The following is a 23677-nucleotide window of genomic DNA, read 5'->3' as shown; positions in this document are numbered from 1 at the left end:
AGACTTTGGGTGCCACTGAGGTGGAGGTTTATTCAAACTCACAATTGGTAGTAAACCAGGTAGAAGGGAGCTTCAAAGCAAGGATCCATAGATGGTGGAGTACCTAGAGTTGGTAAACTCTTTGCGGGAAAATTTTGATAGGGTAAAGGTAGCCTAAATTTCTAGAGGGCACAACAGCCATACAGACTCTCTAGCCACCCTTGCTTTATCTGTGGAAGATAGTATACCTCGGGTTATTTTGGTGGAGGTAGTAGACCAGTCGAGTATAGAGTGACCGTGTTGTATGGCTGCAACTTCAGCCATTGTCCCGAGCTAGATGGACCCTATTGTGTCGTTTATCATGGATGAATCACTCTCGAGCAAAATGAAAGAGGCTGAAAAGATACTGGTGTGCTGTCGCAGGCAACCGAAAATAAAACCTATACTCCTAAAAATATATGTAATAGTGCGAGTAAGAATCATTCCCACGAAGAGTATCTAGCCTAGTTTTAGGCTACGTGAACAAGGAGGAGGGGGGGTTTGAGTATAATGAAAACAATTTTAAGGAAAAAAAAACAACTAAGGAACAATTCAAATTAAATTATTGAAATCAATCAAAAGAGCAAACCTTGGTCTAAGTCAACATCCACCATCGGAATTTTACAACTGATCATCGATGCAAGTATATATCAATTCACACTTTGAATATTCACCATTGGAAATATTTTCCTATCTCTCCTTAGTCGCAGTTAATTAGAAAACAAGCGATCTAATAAACCCTAACTACTAAACAACCCAAGACAAGCGCTAAAGGTTTAATCTAGTAGCAGCCTTAAGAATTAGAGAAATCGATGAAACTAAACAACACAAGCACAAGCGGTTGTATTTAATTTAGTCAAGTGTTCTTCCTAAGATCTAATAATTTCTGACGCAATAAATCATTAAATCTTGGTTGCTTCACAAGTTAGAGAGATCAAACAATTACAGATTTGATATCTAACCTAGCAGTAGATTGCAATGAATAATAAACTAATAGGCTTTCTAGTTATTAAGCGAGACAATCATGAAAATAGGCACAGAAGAACATCCGATATTCAAAGCATAAATTGAACAATAAAAACAAATTAGATCTCACAGTTTTATTGATTCTGAGGCTTCAGTTTCCTTCAACCAAGTATAAAAGTTTTGCCATGCAGAACCATGATGAAAACTCAAAGGAGAAAATCAGAGAAGAGGGGAGAGAGAGGTGTGTATGTGTCCAATTCTGATTTCTCCTCCCCTCTTTTACAAGTTAATTCCCCCTTTCCCAAGCCTACAAAATCTCCTAAAAATATTCTCAATAATAATATCCAAATCTGACTAATAAAGGAAAAATATTAAAAATAAAATAAAGTTCTAATATAACTAGGAAAGTGGTGTTTTTCAGCTGAAATTTTCGTGCATCAGATCTGGAAGCTTCCAAAAATAAACCACATCAGATCTGCGTATTAGAATTGTAGGCAAAGGAACATTCCAGAATGTCAACAGTGCAGGTGCAGCAACTTCAAGCCCGATTTTGACCTTGATGCAGCCTGTATCTCTCAAAACTCAAAAAAAGAAAGTTGTAGATATTTGTCTTGGCGTTCCACAGCATCCTGAATCATCTCAATCGGAGCTCGGATGAGAGAGTTATGCCAAGATTACGAAGCGATGTTAAAGCTGTCCAGAATCGCCCAATTAGCTACGTTTTGCACTTAATGCCTCCATTTGCATCCTAAATCAAAATATAAGAATAATGAGTACATTTAGGCACCAAATAAATATAAAATACTAAACATTAAGGGAGAAAAATATGACATTTTGCATTCTCATCAGATACGAAGGAAGTCTGCTAGATTCTAGCTATTAGAGGAGAAGAGGTTGTACCGACGGTCCTATGGGGGACCATACCTTCTATGTTTGCATCCAGACACCATGGAAGGATTGTTCATTGAGTTGCACGAAGGGATTTGCAGAAGGCATACCAGAGGTCGGTCACTAGCCCACCAAGCAATGGTGCAAGGCTTTTGGTGGCCGAACATGTAGAGAAACACTGTGGATTATGTTAAGAAATGTGACCAATGTCAAAAGTATGCACCGAACATTATCAACCTGGAGGGAGCCTTCGCCCAATCTCTAGTCCTTGGCCTTTCATCCAATGGAGCTTGGTATCATAGAACCATTCTCCCAAGCCATTGGAAATAGAAGGTTTGTGATAGTTGCCATTGATTACTTCACTAAGTGGGTGGAAGCCGAAGCTCTGGTGAATATCCGAGATGTCGATGTAAAGAAATTTTTATGGAAGAACATAGTTATAGGTTTGGGGTGCCAAACACATTACTCTTGGATAACAAATTGCAGTTCAACAACAAGGCATTCCAAAAGTATTGTAGTGACCTCGAGATCAAGAATAGGTACTCAACCCTAGCGTACCCACAGAGTAATGGCCAAGCAGAGGTGACAAATAAAGCCATTGTCAATGGGTTGATGAAGAGGTTGGAAAAAGCTAAAGGAAAGTGGGCCAAAAAGCTACCCAATGTACTATGGGCTTACCAAACCACCCTTAGGAGGTCTACCAGCGAAAAGCCTTTCTCTTTTACTTTTGGAACAAAAGTGGTGATACATGGAGGTAGGCTTGTCAAGCATAAGGATTGCTAATTTCTCTCCAAATACAAATTAACGATGCAATTATGACTAAGCAATTGGACCTCTTAGAAGAGAATAGGGAGATGGCGTCTATTAGACTAGTTGATTACCAACAGAGATTCAACCGAAACGTGAAGCCTAGAGAGTTTGTTGCGAGTGACCTTGTCTTATTAAAGGTAGTAGGGAATATTAAGGAACCGATTTTGGGAAAACTGACTACGAATTGAGAAGGGCCTTACCGATTGACAATAATTACAGGAGTTGGAGCTTACTACCTAGGAAAAAAAAAAAAAAAAAGACCGCTTTCCCTACCTTGGAATGTGAGCAATCTTCGAAAGTATTTCCATTAAGTGGTGTCGTTAACCCGAGTATGTAATGACCTGTCTTATGTGTATTTGTACAAACTGTGTTTGAGGTAGTGTCACTCTAGTTTTAAAGATATGAATTTTTTTTTTTGAAAATTTTGAAGATATGAAAATTCGATAAAGAAAAACATATTAACGGACAGAACCCTAGCCTTGGTTTGACCCCAGTCACCAACTAGGGGTAAATTACATGACAAAACCCTAGCCTTGGTCTAACCCTAGTTACAAGGTTGGTAAAAACCTTGACAAGTCAATACAAGGATGAAGGCTTAAATCTTAGCCTGACCCCGTGCACGGCCATTGAAAAATGTAAAACTTGTTATATGTAAAGTGATTTGCAAATCGGGGCAAGTCGAACAATGTGTGACTTGGGGTTGTGATTTACAATGGTAACTTTTTGCGTGTATTGGATCAGTCCAAGAGTCGGGGATTGCCCCGTACATGAACACTTAATTAAATCCAATGGCAAACAAAATTGTAGTGGAGAAAATTAGATAAACTTAAATAAGCCACAAGAGTTCATGAAATTTGAAAATATAGATTCAAAGAGAAGTTCCTTCTTTGCAATTACAAAAATATAAATAAATAAAAACTACAATTGGGTAAGGGGTTCCTACCCGCTAATCGAAAGGGTAGAGGGAGTTTCCACGGCAACCAGGGCAACATGGGCATCAGGGCTGAGTAGATTTTTTGCAATTTCCATACCCCCGGGGGTGTTTAGAGGGATTGAGTTATCTAAGTCAATCACCTTGGTGTGTGATTTGACCTGCTCCACAAGTTCCTGCATGTTAGGGATGTCCTCTTCCTTCACAGCGGGGCGCTCCTTAGCGTGTACCTCCATAGGGGGAATCTCATGCTAGGGAAGTTCCCGCATGCTAGGGGTGTCCTCTTCCTAGAAATGCATGTCATCAAGTAAGAGTAGGGCCCGACCGAGACAGTTAGCAAGATGGTCCACTTCTCTCTTCCTCCATGTCTGCAGGTGAAAGTCTAGAGGAATGAGGCCATTACCCATCATGAAAGTGTGTTGGTAGCCTAAAGGTGGGAGATTAGAATAGGAAGCCCCCCCAGTTCCCATAGGAGGGGGTCGTTCCTCTGTCCTCAGTACGGAGAGAGCCATGGACGAAACTTGAGGATCGAATAGCAGGAGAAACGGGAGGGACCTGTTCCATGGGCTGAGATTTGGTTTGGCTCCCTAAATCATCGGTTGTCCTTGGCCTTTTTTGACTACTAGTAGCCATTGAGGTGTGGGAATGGGAGGGGGGTGCTCGGCCTCCAAGAGCTTGTGGAAGTAGTGCCTAAACATAAAATTATGCTGACGTGCCATTCTGTCACCTGTTTCCTTGTCTTCGGCATCACTAACAAGAATTTGTTGAAGTCTCCCATGAAAAACCAAGTCTCCTGAATCGTCTCTGATCGATTCTAAGGAACCTTCCCTTGCTTGGCGAGGTCTCCCTCCCGAGCCTCATTCATAAAGATGTTTGGAATGGACCCCGGTAGACAGACGTCTATGTAGGTTAAAAGAGGATGCGTGGCGAGGAAGGCTGACCTTGGATCTTGGTAATTGGTGTATGAAGGAGTGCAGCCCAAAATTAGATGGGAGGCTCGGAGTTGTCTGTTGTAGTGAATGAATATCTCCGAGCGCAGGACAAAGTTTAGGTCTCGAGCATTGATAAGACCCAAGCTCTATCTAATAAGACGGGACTCTGCATCAAAAACCGAAAGAAGAGTCAGTTCCATTAAAAAAAATGGATGATAAACAAGGGGATTAATTCATGTATATTGAATAGTATGAGTTCTTGGGATACCGACCTAGTCGCCGAGGTGAGGTAGGACAAGTAAGTTCACAAGCGAGCCAATTCCCGCTCACTTTAATAAATTCCCCTTGGGTATTTCGGTTGGAATTAGGTAGGCATGATATTAACCTAAACCGAAGGTCCCGTACCTTGAGGTAATAGCCATTCTCAAGACTACCACAGCAACTGTGTAGGAAGTTTATATCATGGTGGGATAGTTTTAAACCATACAACTGATTTAGTCAGCTGACACCACTAACTACCTTATAAAAATTAGGCAAGCACTGGTCAAGACTAAGTTTATAAAAGTTTAAAGTTTTGAGCATGAAAGCATCTAAAGGGAACCTAACCCCGCCCTCCAACACGGCCATTAGAGTAGAAAAATTAGCCTTGGGCGCCTATCATTCTTTATATCACCATCTGGGCAGTACTTAATATGTATGTCCTCAGGGATGCCAAACGTGACCTTAAAACCCTCTATGGCATTGTCAGAATTTACCAAGTGGGCAAACCCCATCTAAAAAGGGGAGGGAAGACCTAGCAAAAAATGAAATATTAGGGTAGAGGCCAGCTATCAAATCCGACATATTTAATGCCTAATGCTTGATATCCCCGAAAATGTAATGGTCATTTCAAACACGATACCCCACGTGCCAAGATGACAAACCCCAATCCCATCTTCAGCACTTGAAAATGAGATTGCAGTGGGCTATTATTAGTCATGAACAAAAGCCCAACCTAAGACCATGGCTTGCCCCTAAGACCGATCTGGCCCACCTAGATACCACACCAACCATTATCAAGGATTAACGAACATGACAATAAATTGAACATGGGGGAACATCACTGATCAATACCGTGAGTGAGAGATAATGCCTTGGGTCAATCTACCTGTTAAGCACGTCCCAACGTCTGGTGCAAGTTCCAAGAATGTCATCTCAAGAGCATGTAGTGGGTCCCATCTGGTCAAGAATATGGAACAGAGAGGGACCCACTTGCTTAAGGCAGGTCACCCCTCATGATGGTGAGCTCACTAAAGGAAGGTTATAAAAGGAGGAAGGAGGATATGAGAAAGTGGTTGGAAAATTTGAGGGAGAGAAACATGAGAGTAGTGAGGAAAAACAAATCCCGGGGAGAAGGAAATCCTATTCAAATTTCACAAAATGGAATCATTTTCACAATATCACTTTGGTCAGAAGAGGATTACAAGAAAAATAGCCAAAAACCTCTAGTCGTCTCCTTAAACAACCTACATCACCATTTTTGGGGCCTTCCATTGTTAGATATTCCTAACCCTCAATACAAGTAAATTGAGAGCTCAACCCAAATCCTTCACTCTATTAGGCTGAGTTGCCACAATTATATATTACTAGTCGCAGACCTGCCCGATTCGCTGAAAAAATTGAAACACAATGCAATAAAAAAGTTCTCTCTTATTTTATAGTGTGAGAACTATTAGACTTATTTTATAGTGTGAGAATTATTAGCACTACTAAAGTTTAGGTCTATAGCCGCATTTTTAACAAACAACACTTAAAACCCTGACTTATAACAGCATTTTTAAAGCGTTGTAGTAGGGGAACTCTATAGCTGTGTTTTTAAGGGTCTTTAGCTGTGTTTCTATGGAGAGGGCCTATAGCCGCATTCGAGAAGCATGGCTATAGGCCCAACCAAAAATTTAAAAAAAAAAAATTTGAGAATGTACTATAGCATTTTCAAAGTGTCATTAAAGCCAACCTATAACTACGTTTTTAACAAACACTACTTAAAAAGGTATTGAACATTTTAGACCTATTATGGCACTTTTAAAGCACCGCAATAGAGGATTACCAAAAAAAAAAAAAAAAAGCATAAACGCATTTTTTTTTAAAACATGTATATTTTGTTATATTTTATAGTGTGAGAACTATTAGACCAAATTGCAACCATGTATACTTTGTTAATTACTATACAAATGTATGCGAACCACCTTTTATAAGTATATTTTTCTCAAAACATAGATCGACATTTCTTTCTTTATAATCAATAAATCATATACTCCATCATAAAGTGGAAATATAAAATAAAGTAAAATAAAATGCAAAAAGCAAAAGCAAACTATTTTTTCATCATTTGAACATATGAATAAATCTTGCAATATATAACTCTTCAAATTCATAAACCATATGATTACTTAGATTATATAGTAAAATAAGACCAACTGATCCATCATGACATTGCAGTATCGTCTAGATATTATTATATAAAAATCATGTTTTATTGATCTTGTCCCATTAACCTAAGGTATCATCTATACAACTAATAAGATCTTCAGAGAGTAACATATGAAAGGGAATTCTTAATTTGAACAGCCGATTATATACATAAATCATCCAACACAAATGTCAAAGATAGAATCTATGACTTTTATACAAATATTTGGCAAAATGATTGAATAGTATACTACCTCCAACTTAGTGAAATTAAGATATTGTTTTATAGGGAGTGAACACGTCCAACCAAGAGGAATTAATCAAAGAATTTTAATCACTATCAACTATGTTAGTTTGCTCTTTGCTTTTCATGGTTCTCACTTTTCAAAATGAAGATGGAATTAACATATTTAAACTACAACAATTATAGAGTAATTATACAAAACTATTCAAAAACTATTGTTCAAAACTTTGTACAAATAAATTCATTTTCATGCCCCATATGTTGTACATACTTATGGAATTTAAAAGTTCATTCTCCATTAAGACTTACATTAAAAATACCAATGAGTTTGATAGGCCACAAACTGAATGACCCCTTGTGATAGAAATTAATTAATTAATTAGCCAAGTTATTAATTAATCAATTTATCATGCAAACACATGGTAGCACAAAAAAATCACCAACAAATTAAATATGCATTGGAAAAATAAATAACACGGTGATTTGTTTACGAATAGGGAAAACCTAATGACAAAAACCCCATCGGGTGATTTTCAGGTCACTACTCCCGAAACTCCACTATTATCACAACAAGCGGTTACAAGTAAAGGAATCCAAGTACCTTACCAACCTACAATTGAACCCTTATCCCAATACCCAATTGGACTTGTTCTGTAGTGACAGTTCCCCTTTCTGATGCACAACTCCCAGTACGTGACTAACCAATTGCGCGGATCCCAGTACGCGACTTCAATCACCAACTAAGAAGGTTGTTGGTTGCAAAGTTCTTCAGTTCATCCAAATGATGAAGATCAAGAAGATGCTTGGTCACAAAACCCTACGATGCACATACACAGCAACTTCTTCAAGAGAAATAGATGAACTAGGGTAAGAACTTCGTCTCCAGTCACAATTTGCTTGAACAAAGTTTGCTCAATGTTTGTGCAACTTGTGAACACTTTGACGGCCCTTAAACTGATCCTTTTATATGCCTAGGGTTAGGAAAAAAGAAGGCCCAAAGACACATTCACGGATCCCAAGAAAATCATATTGAAATTCTGAAAATCTTAAACCTCAACAGATAGCAGCTGTCGAGCACACCGAATGAAGAACAGCTTCCTTAAGCTCGATAGATGTAGCTGTTTTCTTAAACAGACTTGAAAGCTTCAATACGAGATCTTGAAATAAGGTTTCTTGAAGTATTTAAAACATCCTAAATCTACCCAAATACAAGTGCGTTTTGTCAAAGGATAAGCCAATTACATAAAATCAAGACATATGTTTTTAACATATGAAACACATATGTCCTAACAATCTTCCCCTTTGGCAATCCGTGACAAAACCACAACAAACAAATGACATATGAGAGAAGTCATAAATCACTCAACTCATATTCACTTGTTGAATACAATAAAATATATCTTAACACAAACTCTTGAAAAACTTTGCAAGAAGAGAGTTTATGGCAAGTAGACTTTGACAACCTGTATTTCTAAAATACTTTTAAACAAAACTCATCAAGGCATCTTTGTGTGAAATAGAAATTATAGATTGCATACAAGTATAAGAAACATGTGTATAAAGAGCGAAAAGAAACGACACATGAAGGGGTAGGTGAAAAGGAAAACATACATCAATATAAATAAGGGAATAAGTACAATGTATGTCTAGAATGGTCACAAGACCTCATGTACAAGAATAATGTATCTAAAAAGAAAGAAAAGAAAAAATACATACTATCCTCACTACATCCCTCAAAAATGTATCAACACTCCCCCTAACAAAATGATCCTATACTAACTCTCCCCCTAAAAGACTATTCTCATACCAAAACTACTCCCCCTTTTTGTCACGAATGACAAAGGGTAAGAGTGTCAAGTAGACATCTCATCGGCAGAGCTAGCATCTCCATCATCATCATTTGAAGCATCATCGTCATCACCATCATCATCATCCTCATCCTCAGAAGCAGAAGCCACAGGAGAAGGCGGTGAAGGAGTAGCCTCAGGAGCAAAGCCACCCATAGACGCCTGTCGTCGAGCAATACAACCGACACGAACTTTCACCTGATACAACTCCGTAGAGAGTGTATCGAGGCGAGCATCCTCAGTAGCAAAGCCATAATATCTCCTAGAGACACATCGCTCGAAGAAGAAGGAGGAGTCAATGTGGATAGAGCCGAATGGGATGGAGCGGAACGAGAGGAAGGAGCCGCTGAATCCGACTGCCACGACCGAAGCTGGGCCTCGCTACGTTTAATAGTAGCGTAATCTATGGCACACATGACGGTGAAGTGGTCGGATGAGGGAAAAGGAACAGAAAAGTGGCGTAGAATCCTCGTGATAGCAAAAGGAAATATGAGCTTATCATGGGTCACCGAATCTAGACGAACATCTATGATAGACAGAATGGAATGAGAAGGGAAGTCTATGGTGTGATGCTCAAGAAGAGACAACAAAAACCGAGCACGAGGCTCTGTGATGGAGTTATAGTGAGAGAAGGGATGCAAAACAAAAGTCATTACCATGTTCATGAATCTAGGACCTTTAGCAAAAGGTCGACATGGTGTAAAAAGACGCTCACCCCAAGAAGTAGCTCCTCAAACGCTTACAGCTAGGATAATCAGGAAACTCTGTCCTAGGAACCTAAAGCACATCCGTAACTAGCTGCGGTGTAATAGGAATGCGCGTACCTCGAACGCGAGTGAAGAAAAGAGGTATTGACCGATCAATCCCGTGCATGTTGGAGTAGAACTCCTGAATCAGCACGAGAGGATAGGTGACCGGGGCATCACACAGTGACTCCCATCCCCTACTGTGAATGACAGAAGGAAGGTCGGTGTCAGCAAAATCTGACAAGATGACTTAACATTCCGAATGAATGTCTCGTCGAGAAAAGTTCTTCGAAAATGCCTTAAAGACATCATCATCACGGAACCGGATATGAGATAAAGTAGGATCAGACAAAGAAAAAGCACCGGAACAAAGAGGGTTCCGGGCTAGAGTGGATTTACGCTTAGGTGCCATAGGCACGACTAACGTAAACAACAGAGAGGGAGAAAAAGAAAGACAATCAAAAAAGTCCCAACATTTTCAAATATATCAAATATATTGAAAAGAAGTACGTATGCATGGGAACTGTATGAACATGTGACATGTAAAAGAAATTACACCATAGGCTCAACCCAATCCAAACCTACCAGCACACAATCATATAGCACACATCTAAATGCATGGCAAGATCATTATAATGTGAATGTGAAAGGATTAGAAGCTTACCAAGTGAGGAAAAACGTGAAAAACCTTGGAAAATCCTTGAGAACCAAGATAGGAGTGAGATTGGAAAGTTTTTGGGAGAGAAACAGAGAAGTGTCAAGAGAGAGATCGATGGAAATGAAGACCGGATCGCGTATGGGCTTTATATAGGAAAGCCAGTAATTCTCGACATATGCAGGTATCAAGCTATCTGTCGAGGAGGTGTCGAGAAAATACACGTCGACAGTTGAGGAGTCGAGGAGGTATCGAGGATCTTCACATCAATTTTAAGAACAGAATCTCAATTGATCCACTAGGTATCGAGGAGCTATCGAGCATATAGATCCAACCTCGATAGATCCACCAGGTATCGAGGTGCAGGCGAGATTGCAATAAGAAAAAGCTTAAGGATGCTCGACAGATAGCCAGCTATCGAGGAGGTATCGAGGAGGTGTCGAGCCAGCTTTTAAAAGCAGTTTTTCGAGATATGAAAAACACAAACATGAATGCAATCCAACATGCAACTCAACCAACGATCCAATCAATATATTAAGCTCTTAAAATCATCTCTCAAATGAAAATTTAAGCACATGGATCTCCACAAACAGACACACACACTAAACAAGTCTAACCAATTTTATATTTCAAAAACGAGATTAGACAGTTTAGTAAGCATATATTAATACATGTAAAACCTCGTGATGGCTAAATCACATTGTACCTGCACATGTATCAAGAATAACAAAGAATATTGCGTGTTGTGTGTGAAAAACATCGCAAGATTGCATAAGTGTATACATGTTATGATGATTTGAGATATGAGAAAATCACTTAACTCACACACAATCATAACTGCTTGATGGGGACTATCACCTTTGAGGTACATCCTATAACTCCCACATCTCCTAGAATACACGCTTGCAATTATATCTAAAGCATTTTTGATCTTTTTGCTTTTAATTTTCTTTGCATATTTTTCTTTTAAACATATCATGCATAGGCTTATTAGAGAGAGAAAAGAAATACCTAATGATAATTGACATTCAAATTTTGCTATGCCTAAGCACACAAATGTTACTGACACTGCACTTTTGCTATGCCGAAGCATACAGGTGTCTTATTATGATTGGCGGGCAACAGTGGTGAGATGGTTATTTATGTCTTTCTCTAAGGATTTTTTAGTCCTTCCCGTCAAAAAGAGTGATATGCATGTTAAGTTTAAGAGACAACTTAATCGTACTCATCACAAACACAAGCCACAAAACTCACTTGCTTAGTTGTGCATAGAGATGCTCATCTAAGTTACAAATGATACAAAGTTTAGAAGACTTTGTTTCAATGGCCATCCAAGGTACACAAGTACCAATGTACAAAACACACACTGTTTTTATATTTTTCTGATTTTTCAATTTTTTTTTTATTTTTATAAAGAAAAACAAATCAAAGCAAAAAACTAAAAAATAACCAAACAAAAACATGTTAAACAAACAAAGCATAAAAACTAGATGCAGATGCATGAGGAAAAAAAAAAAAAAAGAAAAAAAAAGAGGAAGATCATCCCGTGGAGATAACACCAATGTTTTGACGAAGGAATTCGAAGCGTTTACTATCAAGAGGTTTGGTAAATAGATCAGCCTTTTGATCATCGGTGTGAATAAACTTAAGAGTGAGAGTACCATCTTCGACAAGCTCCCTAATGAAGTGATATCGAATCTCTATGTGTTTGGTTCTAGAATGTTGAACCGGATTCTTAGAGATATTAATGGCACTGATATTGTCACAATAGATAGTGAGATGTTCTCGACAAATACCACAATCATGAAGGAGTTTTTACATCCATAGGAGTTGGGTGCAATAGCTACCAGCAGCAATGTACTCAGCTTCTGCAGTGGATAATGAGATGGAGTTCTGCTTTTTACTCATCCAAGAGACAAGATTATTACCCACATAGAAACAACCCCCTGAAGTACTCTTTCTATCATCAGCATTCCCAGCCCAATTAGCATCAGAGTACCCAGCTAGGACATGACTTGTGTCCTTGCTGTACCACACACCAAACTCAACTGTGGTTTTGACATACTTTATGATTCTTTTTAAAGCAATCATATGGGACTCTTTGGGATTAGCCTGATATCTAGCACATACTCCAACACTGTAACTAATGTCAGGTCTACTAGCAATAAGATAAAGGAGACTACCTATCATGCTTCTATAAAGAGAAGGATTAACACTTCTACCTAACAAGTCAACAGTGAGTTTAACATTTGGGCTCATAGGGGTTCGGATAGAACTAGCAGATTCCAAACCAAATTTTTTCACAAGATTCTTAGCATATTTAGATTGAGATGGAATATACCTGAATCTTGTTGACGAATCTACAGCCCAAGGAAATGAGTCAGCTCTTCAATCATGCTCATCTCGAACTCTGCCTACATGAGTTTTGAGAAATCATGAGTAAGTACATCCTTGGTCGATCCAAAGATGATGTCATCAACATAGACTTGGGCAACTGTTAGCTCGCTATCTTCTCTTTTGATGAAGATAGTCTGATCAGCCTGTCCTCTTGTGAACCCATGTGACACCAAGTATTATGTAAGTCGATAATACCAAGCTCTGGGGGCTTGCTTTAACCCATAGAGTGCTTTCTTGAGGTACAGTACATGATCTGGAAAGTGTGGATCAGTAAATCCTTTTGGTTGCTCCACATAAATGTCTTCTTTGAGAAATCCATTTAAGAAAGCAGTCTTCATATCCATTTGATAAAGCTTGAACTTTAATTGACATGCCAGTGCAAGGAGAATTCTGATGGACTCCATACGAGCAACCGGAGCAAATGTCTCATCATAGTCTATTCCTTCCATTTGAGAGTATCCTTGAGCTATAAGTCGAGCCTTGTTTCAGATCACATTGCCCTCCTCATCGGTCTTGTTGCGGAATATCCACTTTGTACCAATGATGTGTTCACCCTCCGATCTAGGTACCAAGGTCCAAACATCATTCCTTTGAAACTGAAGAAGTTCATCATGCATTGCTTCAACCCAACTTTCGTCCTGGAGAGCTTCCTCAACTTTTGTGGGTTCAACCTGTGATAAATAACAAGAATAGGACACAAAGATAGTAACACATTTATCAACAGTTCGTTTCCTTAATGTGAGTTCATTCATATTTCCCACAATATCTTCTGGAGGATGGTTTAATTTAACCCTGGATAAAGGTCTTTTCTCTTCATGAGACTTAGAATCTGGTGAAGTAGATATGTCTACAGAATCTTCCAAAACACTGGGAGTACTTGGAGATGCAGGTTCTTGTTTAATAAGCTCTTGAACTCCATTAGGCTCAGGATGAGGAATTTCTTTGGGTAACTCTTCAATACTTTTCTGAGAGCTGGAATCTGAAGACTCATCATTAACAACATTTACTGTCTCCATTATCTTCATAGTTCTCTTGTTGTATACTCGATAAGCCTTGCTTGTGGAGGAGTAGCCCAAAAATATACGTTCATCACTTCTAGAGTCAAACTTTCCCACATTCTCTCTATCCTTAAGGATGAAACAGGTGCTTCCAAAGATCCTGAAGTACTTCACATTCGGCTTTCTTCCTTTCCATAACTCATATGGAGTCTTCTTGGTACCGGGTCTAAAGTACACCCTATTAACTGTATGATAAGCAGTGTTAACAGCTTCTCCCCAAAAGTTTCTGGCCAAATCCTTGTTATATAACATGGCTCTGGTCATCTCTTGAATAACTCTGTTCTTTCTTTCTACCACACCATTCTGCTGAGGAGTAATAGGGGCAAAGAATTCTTGAGATATACCTGATCTCTGGCAAAAGGACTCCATATGTGAGTTTTTGAATTCTTTACCATGGTCACTTCGAATTCGATCAATCTTCAGGTTCTTCTCATTCTGCGATCTTGTGCATAAGGCTTTAATGTGCTCAGGAGCATCAGACTTGGATCGTAAGAGAATGACCCAAGTGTATTTGGTGAAGTCGTCTACCACAACCATGATATATCTCTTATCACCAAGAGACTCGATTCTAGTTCGACCCATAAGATCCAAATGTAGGAGCTCTAATGGCCTAGATGTAGCTGATGTCTGAGTGCTTGGATGCTTAGCTTTTGTCTATTTCCCAAGTTGACATGGTCCACACACCACATTGTTCATTCTACTAAGCTTTGGTATTCCCAAGACTGATTTATGCTTAGATACAATAAAAAGGTGTTTGTAACTAGCATGCCTCATCTGTTGATGCCATAAATCTTCATTAGGCAAACGAATACTGTTGCACACAATATCAGCATCAGGAACCAATCCATAACAATTGTCTAAAGTGCGAACACCACTTATGAGGCTCTTTCCAGACTCATCCATGACAAGACATTTTCCCTTTGAGAAAAGCACCATGAAGTCTTGATCACATATCTGACTTATGCTTAACAGGTTCACCCTTAGACCTTCTACATAGAGGACATTTGCAATGTCTGGCAGTCCAGGTAGAGAAATAATTTCCTTTCCTTCAATTTGAGATTTGCTCCCATCTCCGAAAGTTACATTGCCACCCTTTTTAGACTCAAAGGTCTTGAAGAGAGATCTGTCTCCAGTCATATGTCTTGAGCAACCGCTGTCGAGGTACCGCAGACATGTGTCCATAACTTTAAATGACAGATCAGTGGGAATGGTGCTTTCTCTCATCTGCCTTATTTGAGCTAAGCCTTTAATGTTTACTCTTCTCAGACGAACTCCTTTACACATTTTCATTCTAAGACAGTCTAGTTTTTTCTTAGCTGAACTGAGATCTTTTTCCATAGTAATTATAGAAGAATTCAAATAACTTTTAGACTTGTATTTTCTGAAACACTCAATCAGAAAGAGATTAGAAAAACAAGATGTATTTGAAAACATAGATCTATTCAAGCTGGTTACAGTCATAACAACAGGGGTCAATGGATCAACACAGCAAAGATTAAACCCTAATCAGAGTGTGCGTGCCCGCTCTGATACCACTTGATAGGCCACAAACTGAATGACCCCTTGTGATAGAAATTAATTAATTAATTAGCCAAGTTATTAATTAATCAATTTATCATGCAAACGCGTGGTAGCACAAACAAATCACCAACAAATTAAATATGCAGTAGAAAAATATATAACACGGTGATTTGTTTACGAATGGGGAAAACCTAACGGCAAAAACCCCACCGGGTGATTTTCAGGTCACCACTCCCGAAACTCCACTATTATCACAACAAGCGGTTACAAGTAAAGGAATCTAAGTACCTTACTAACCTACAATTGAACCCTTACCCCAATACCCAATTGGATTTGTTCTGTAGTGACAGTTCCTCTTTCTGATGCACGACTCCTAGTACGTGACTAACCAATTGCACAGATCCCAATACGCGACTTCAATCACCAACTAAGAAGGTTGTTGGTTGCAAAGTTCTTCAGTTCATCCAAACGATGAAGATCAAGAAGATGCTTGGTCACAAAACCCTACGGTGCACATACACAGCAACTTCTTCAAGAGAAAGAGATGAATTAGGGTAAGAACTTCGTCTCCGGTCACAATTTGCATAGAGTTTGCTCAATACTTGTGTAACTTGTGAACACTTTGACGGTCCTTAAACTGATCCTTTTATATGTCTAGGGTTAGGAAAAAAGAAGGCCCAAAGACACATTCATGGATCCCAAGAAAATCATATTGAAATTCTAAAAATCTTAAACCTCGACAAATAGCAGGTGTCGAGCATGTGTCGAGCACACCGAATGAAGAACAGCTTCCTTAAGCTCGATAGATGCAGTTGTTGACCAGTTATCGAACTTTAATGATTTTGCACTCTGAACTTGTTTTCTTGAACAGACTTGAAAGCTTCAATATGTGATCTTGAAACAAAGTTTCTTGAAGTATTTAAAACATCCTAAATCTACCCAAATACAAGTAAAGTGCGTTTTATCAAAGGATAAGCCAACTACATAAAATCAAGACATATGTTCTTAACATGTGAAACACATATGTCCTAACAGAGTTCATTATAGAAACCAACCCTGTTGAGAAATTTATGTGGTGTAAAGCTTAATTTGGCAAAAGTAGGGGTACCTTAGGCATTGCGTTTGTTGTCCCTACAACATAAGCTTAATCTGGTGCTATGTAATAATATTTGTGCAATTTCAAAATCACAAAGAGACTAAAAGGGGAAAAAACAAAAGATTAATTCAAAAATGTTAAATGAATTAAGTATTTCATATATGAAATATTTAAGTAAATAATGGAAAATCAAATTTTATTCAAACTAACACTAACCTTCTTTTCTTTTCTTTTTTCATAGGTAGATAGTGGTGGAAGGGGGGGGGGGGTGAACCACAAACATGGGACACCACAAAGAATGTCTTTATTGCTACGCTATCATTTGCACCCCCAAAAATCAATCTAAGAGGTTAAAAAAAAGAATAATTCGAATTCCAACAAAGAATCAATCAAGTTCCTCAAGTACTATAGTCTTTGTGACATTAGTATCTTAGCACCCGTCTTTGTGATGGTTATTGAGTTCCGTCTTTGTGATGTCATATTTAGTTTCGGCTGTGTGTCAGCAATAAGTTATGTCTTTGTGACAACAATGAGTTTCATCTTTATGACGGCATATTTAGTTCTAGTTGTGTCTCGGTGATGAGTTCTATCTTTGAGACAGCAGATTAGTTTCATCTTTGTAATTGCATTGTCATGTGGCCTTAGGTTTGGAATTGCATTGTTATTGTTCACAAAATTTAGTATGTGGTTCATGCTAGCATTTTGAGAAGTTTTGTGTCGTATCATTTTAATCATTCTTGTTATATTATTATTGGAAATGGTTTTGTAGAATTTATTTGGAAATTCCCAAACTATAACATGCTTTGTAAACTACACATCATCATGAAACTTGCATTCCCCCCACCCCCATTAATTATGCTACTAACTAGCCTCTGTCTCATCCCATTCTTTTTACAAACTTTTTCAGAGTAGGCAACGATTTTTCACTCCTCACACACTCCTCACATGGTCCGAATACCTCTCCAAGCTCACCTCAACTCCACCCCACGCACCAACAAGAGAGAGACAAAGCTCCACCCCATACTCTGATGCCTATTTGAGGTTCACCCCACACTCCGACAAGCAATGCCACCATTTTCCCCTCCGCGCCGGTGAGTTTTCTTCCTTTTCTTCTCTTATCTCACTCAACCTCACCTCTGCCCACCTTGAGCTCTGCATGTACCCAATCCTTAGAGCCAAAACTCTCCCTCACACCAACGAAGCCCTACTCGCCTCCAACATCTCCAATCCGTCACTCTAATGTCGCCAGCGAAGCTGTACTCTCAAACCCACCCTCTATAATACCCGATCCACATCCTCTCAAACCCATTGAAAACTCAAAGTTTCCACACCTTCTCTGCCCTTGTCTTCTCAGATCCAATCTATATATATTTATATATTTACTTATTTGATTTATTTATTTATTTAATTATCCATTTATTTATTTATTTATTTACTTATTGATTTATTCAGATGTTGATAATTGTAGTTGTTGGTGTTAAAGTTATATGTGGAGAAATATATGTGCATAAATTATGGTACTCGTTATCAATGTGATTTGGATGTTTTGGTGAATGTATATGGCAGCTTGTGAATACTGTGGACACACTGCGACATTGGTTATTTTTCTCCATTGATCTTGAATTGGGCTTGTTATAATATTTATGTGAATTTGGATGGTTTAACAAAAAGTATGCATGGTTGTATGTACTGATTATATTAGAGATCACATTATTGTGTTGGTTGACAGGGTGTGCTGTGTTGTTTTGTGCTTGTACTTTTTTTATATACTGTGTAATGTCTAAAATAGCATGCTTGTTTATGTACCTCTTAGACCACAGCACTTGTGATTTTTAGATGGAGAAAAAAAAAACCAAAGCAGCAATTCTTGCCTCAGTTGCATCTGTCCTCCTTGTGGGGGTTGCATTGTTAATGAAATTGCGGCGTAAACGACTACATAAGGCACCTTATGTTAATCATGCAGCCCAAAAAGAGCATTACATAAATAGTATTCTGTATGGAAGTGAGAGACATTGTGTAAGTCAAATTAGGATGAAGCCTATAGCTTTCCACCAATTATTTAACATCCTCACTGAGGGAAAGCACATATGGCCAACTGTTCACATGTCTGTTAGGGAGCAAGTGCTAACTTTCTTACACATAATTGGTCATAATGTGAGGTTCCGTATAATTGGTAGTCAATTCCATAGATTGACTGAGACTATTAATAGATATTTCAAGGTCATTTTTAAGGGGGTCTTGAAATTATACAGAGCTCTAATAAGACTGCCTAGCAAAGATACACCCTCAAAGATAAGGGATAGCAAAAGGTTCTACCTATATTTTAAGGTAAATATTGCGACTTTGTGTATTTTTGTAAATTGTGAAGATTTGTGTACTTTCAAACCATTATGTCTGTCGAAAATTAGGATTGTGTTGGAGCAATAGATGGTACACATGTTTGTGCATCTGTGCCACCTGAAATACAAGGAAGGTTTCTTGGTCGTAAAGATGGAACCACTCAAAATGTGTTAGCTGCCATTAGTTTTGACTTGAAGTTTACTTATGTATTGGCTGGATGGGAAGGCAGTACACATGATTCACGTGTGTTAAATGATGCATTCGCTAGGCCAAGAGGATTTTCAATTCCCGAAGGTATTGTAGGATTACTTCACCTTTTGGGTTTATTAGTTTAATAAATTTTGTTCGTTTTACTAAAGCATAGTAGTGATTTCGTTTTATTTTTCAATATATGTAGGTAAATATTATCTTGGTGTTGCTGGGTATGGTAATAAAAATGGAATTTTGTCAACTCATCATAGTGTTCGATATCACTTGAAAGAGTTTAATGATCGTCCTCCTAAGAATGAATGTGAATTGTTCAACCTCCATCACTCATCATTAAGAACTACCATTGAGTGAGGGTTTGGAGTGTTGAAGAAACGTTTTTAAGTATTGGATGCAGAACCATTTTGGTCTTTTGAAACCCAAATGGAAGTAGTGTTAGCATGTTGTGTGATTCATAATCACATTATAGGGGTTGATCCTACTAACTATATTATGGAAGCTACAATGAACCAAGTAGAGTCTAGCGGCTCACAACCAGAAACACATTCACGTTAGGACTCTATTGAAGAAAGTAGAGTGTGGAATGTTAAGAAAGATAAGATATGCCAAGCCATGTGGTTTGATTATACCAAAAGTGGAGAGTAGTACTTTATTCAGATTTCTATAGTTGTAATATGTAATGTATTTTTCTGTTGTGTAAGGACAATGTATTTACTATAAACTTGTGGTGGTGTAAGCATAATCATTTTCAGTATTACATTCTTATTTCCAATAGTTGTTTCATTTTTTGTGCACATCTATAAGTTCATTTGTTAATGAATTTTTCCTTAAATAATCACGGTTGTATGTGTGTTTGATTTGTTATTCATATGCAAAGTAATTATTAAATGCTACTCTCACTATACAATTTTTACATGTAGTAATGTCAAAAGAGAAAGAGAAGGAGAAGATGGGTTCTAAGCAGTTCATATGGTTACCCCCAATGCACACTACCATGCTTACTCTACTTGCCGAAGAGGCTATAAAGGGCAGCAAGCCCTTAAACACTTTCAAGGTAGGCTCCTTTGCCACTGTAGCCAAGGCCATCTCTACTTAGTTTAGGGTAGAGTGCTACCTCTCATTTGTGGAGAACTAGCTGCGTACGTTGAGGACTATGTGGAGTACCATCTAGACTCTTCAAAAGAAAAGTGGATTTGGATGGGATGACAACCTCAAGATAATCACATGTGATGCCAAGACCTATCAGAAGGAAGTTATGGTATGGCTTCCAACAATATTTTGTTAATATAGTCTTGTTTTGATGCTCTTGCGATGTGTACTAAGTTAGGTTAGTAAATATTGAGATTATGAGTGAATATGACATCTATGTTATTGAATATTGAATTTATGAGTGAAGTGAATATTGAATTGTTATTATACGTTCATTTCTCCCTTACAAGCGCATCATAAGCATGCCGAGTTTTTGAACAAGAGGACAGAGATGTACGATGAGTTGGCCATTGTAGTGGGTAAGGATATGCAAAGGCAGCTTTGCTAAGTCATACGTTTATCTTGACACACGGCAAAAGAATGGTGATGACATTGAGATTGTGGCCGACAATGGTGAGGAGGGTGTGGTGGATAAGGGGGAGAAGGGGAAGCATGTGGTAGAATCATCCACCACCGGGTCCACAGTTTCAATGTCCTGCAAAAGAAGTCGTGCACCTCCCAGTGATGATAGTGTTCTAACTAATCTATCTGATCAACTTAAGGAAATTGCTATGGCCTTGAAAGAAACCAGTCGGGAGCCTGTTGATTACACTAGTCTTTACTCTAAGGTGATGGCTATGGTGTTGGATAGGTATAGTGAAGATATGATCGCAATTGCCTTTGACTATCTGTGTGAAAATAAAAAGGCAACTAAGGGATTTCTTGCCAAGAATGCTAAGTCGAGGAAGCTTTGGATGGATAATTATTTTTTTACTTGACTCTGACTTGTCTGTTTGGTGTTGACTGTGATGGTAGTTAAGGGATTTCGTAATATGTTGTAGTACTAGTATTCACCTCCGATTGTACTATATATGTGACAGTATTGTACTTATCAGAAAATATTTTCCCTTGAAATTATTTTATGCTTGGAAATTCATTTACATGGAGCCAAACACAGCCTAAACTTCGTTATTAAAATGCTTTTTTTTTTCCGCAAGATTCTTTTAATTTAATTCCATCTATTTATGTTATATATTTTGTTCACAACTAGTCCGTAGCCTAGAAAATAGAGAGGATTATGGTAGGTTGATGACTTGTGTAAAATTTAGTCACTTTATTATGAATGGATCCACTACAAACACATTAAGGTGCCCCTTACTAGCGAGACTACATGTGGCTAACCTTGACTAGTCTGTTGTTATTCTTGGGACTAAAATTTGTTTATTGTCATCATTTTCGTTGTCGTTGTTGTTTTTATATTATTCTTTTAATTTATATTTTGAACAAAAGTTGAGATTTTATACCTTTGAAGTCTGGTCTTGAACCATATTATATATTGGTTGAACTCGCAATTTTTTGCTGACATGAATCCTTATGAGCTACAATTTCATTATGCTGCATCTTCTCAACCATTATCCTATCATCCTTGCATGCCTCCCTTGCTACATTTCGTCTTTCCCAAAGATGCCACAAACCAATTACAACACCCCCAAAAATAAATACACTTGCAAGCATGCAGATTACAAGGAGAAGCTCTTTGTACCACTATGAAGATATGTCATAAGGGTTTATGTAGAAAATATTGAGTAAATACAGATAAATAACAACCATTAAATATCACAACATGAACATGATAACTTTAAATGCAAAAGAAAAGAACAAGGAGTGAGAGCATAACTAAGCATACCAGTGGAGGTTATGATTCTTAAGTGACAAAAATGTGAATCTCAAGATTTAGTTTATCCGATAAAAATGGACAAATTGATTCCATATCATTGGTAGAAAGAAGAGGAAGCTCGTTTGATTTTTGCACAACCCAAACAATTAAGATGTTTCGAGATAAACAAGGTTTTCATTCCTTAGTGCGATGGAGAATGTCATTTAAGATAGCCAAAAATGGTGAAATTCCTATGCCACCTGCTACTAAAATAAGGTTTTCATACCTAGATAATCAAATGATGAAGTCAGTTCATAAAATAGAAGATAATATGAAACTTAAAATTAAGATTGATATCTAGTAAATTCTAGTGAAATTGATTGTCTGGGTGTGTACATTCTAGAATTCTGTTCTTGTTGAAGTCTTTCATTGTGGAATCTTAGTAACCCCTCCTATTAAATTAATTTTGACATTGATGGTTAAAACCATATTTTTTACCCGCATAGTTGCTTAATGAATTCATTAGAACCAAACTATTTACTAATCTTACGCCTTTGCTTACTATAAATACCAAATTGTTATTTGTTAATCTTCATTCATTACTGCTAAGAAAAATTCTTAGGCTATTCTTCTCTTTTTTTCCTCAATTCTCCACTTCCTTCTCTTAGAGGTTTGGCTACCTCAAATTATCCATATACTTCACAATCTCGGGAAAGGATCCCTTACAGGGACGGAACCATGTTGAGGCTGAGGGGGGCTATGGCCCCCCTCCAAATTTTTTTAAAATATTAAATAGTAGGTATATATTTAAGATTTTTGAAAATTAGCCCAAGAAAAATTATATTTGTCCCCCTCAACTTCGAATCCTAGTTCCGTCCTTGATCCCCTACCATTCTAAATCCTCCAATTTCTTTTAATTTTTATTCATTTATAAGACATGTAATATAAAAATAAAATAAAAATCTATGCAATCTATTCAAAATCAAACAAATACTACATGTCTTACTTCTATCTAAAAATTGGAGATAATCCCCCAAAACCTGAAGCAATCTAGTTCTGAACGCTCTCTTGTCTCCTGTAGAACAGGTTGACCACCCTTCCCTCCTCTACCCCCCAAAGCCCATCCGCCAAAAAAAAAAAAACGGAAGTGTTAAAGACAACTTCAAATTCATGTTGGATAAAGTGAGGTCACTTGATATTGGAAACCAACTCGTGAAATCATCAAAGTGCATGAGGCTTGTGTGGGTGCAAGGGAGTACACCTCGGCCTTGGAGACTTGGAGTGTACTGCGACGGAGGGTGAAAAATGAAGTCACCACCTAGATTAAGTCTAGGAACCATATTGAGCCTTTTAGGCCACTCACTTACATACATAGGTCTACATACTAAATTATGGGTCCGGATTTTGGGTACTGCTTGGAAAAATATTAGGCACCCAAGACCACCTGGCTTGTGAGTCGACCTCCATTATGTGTTACTAGGCCATATTTAAATAAAGAAGTTATTAAAAGAGCCATAATCTTTAACCTAAACATACATCATGCACTTAAATAAAATAAAAACACACAATATGTTAAAGATCATATTACAATATAAAAGGAAACAAATAAAACACAATAAAATAAAATAAGGAAAAGATAACAACTAAATAACACAAAAGGAAAAAAAAATCACAACTAAACCAAACATGACAAAAAGACTAAAACAAACATGGAAAATAATTAAACAC

The sequence above is a fragment of the Quercus lobata genome, chromosome 10 (assembly GCF_001633185.2).
Source record: "Quercus lobata isolate SW786 chromosome 10, ValleyOak3.0 Primary Assembly, whole genome shotgun sequence".
Taxonomy (NCBI): Eukaryota; Viridiplantae; Streptophyta; class Magnoliopsida; order Fagales; family Fagaceae; genus Quercus; species Quercus lobata.
Note: the sequence above shows the minus strand (reverse complement) of the source record.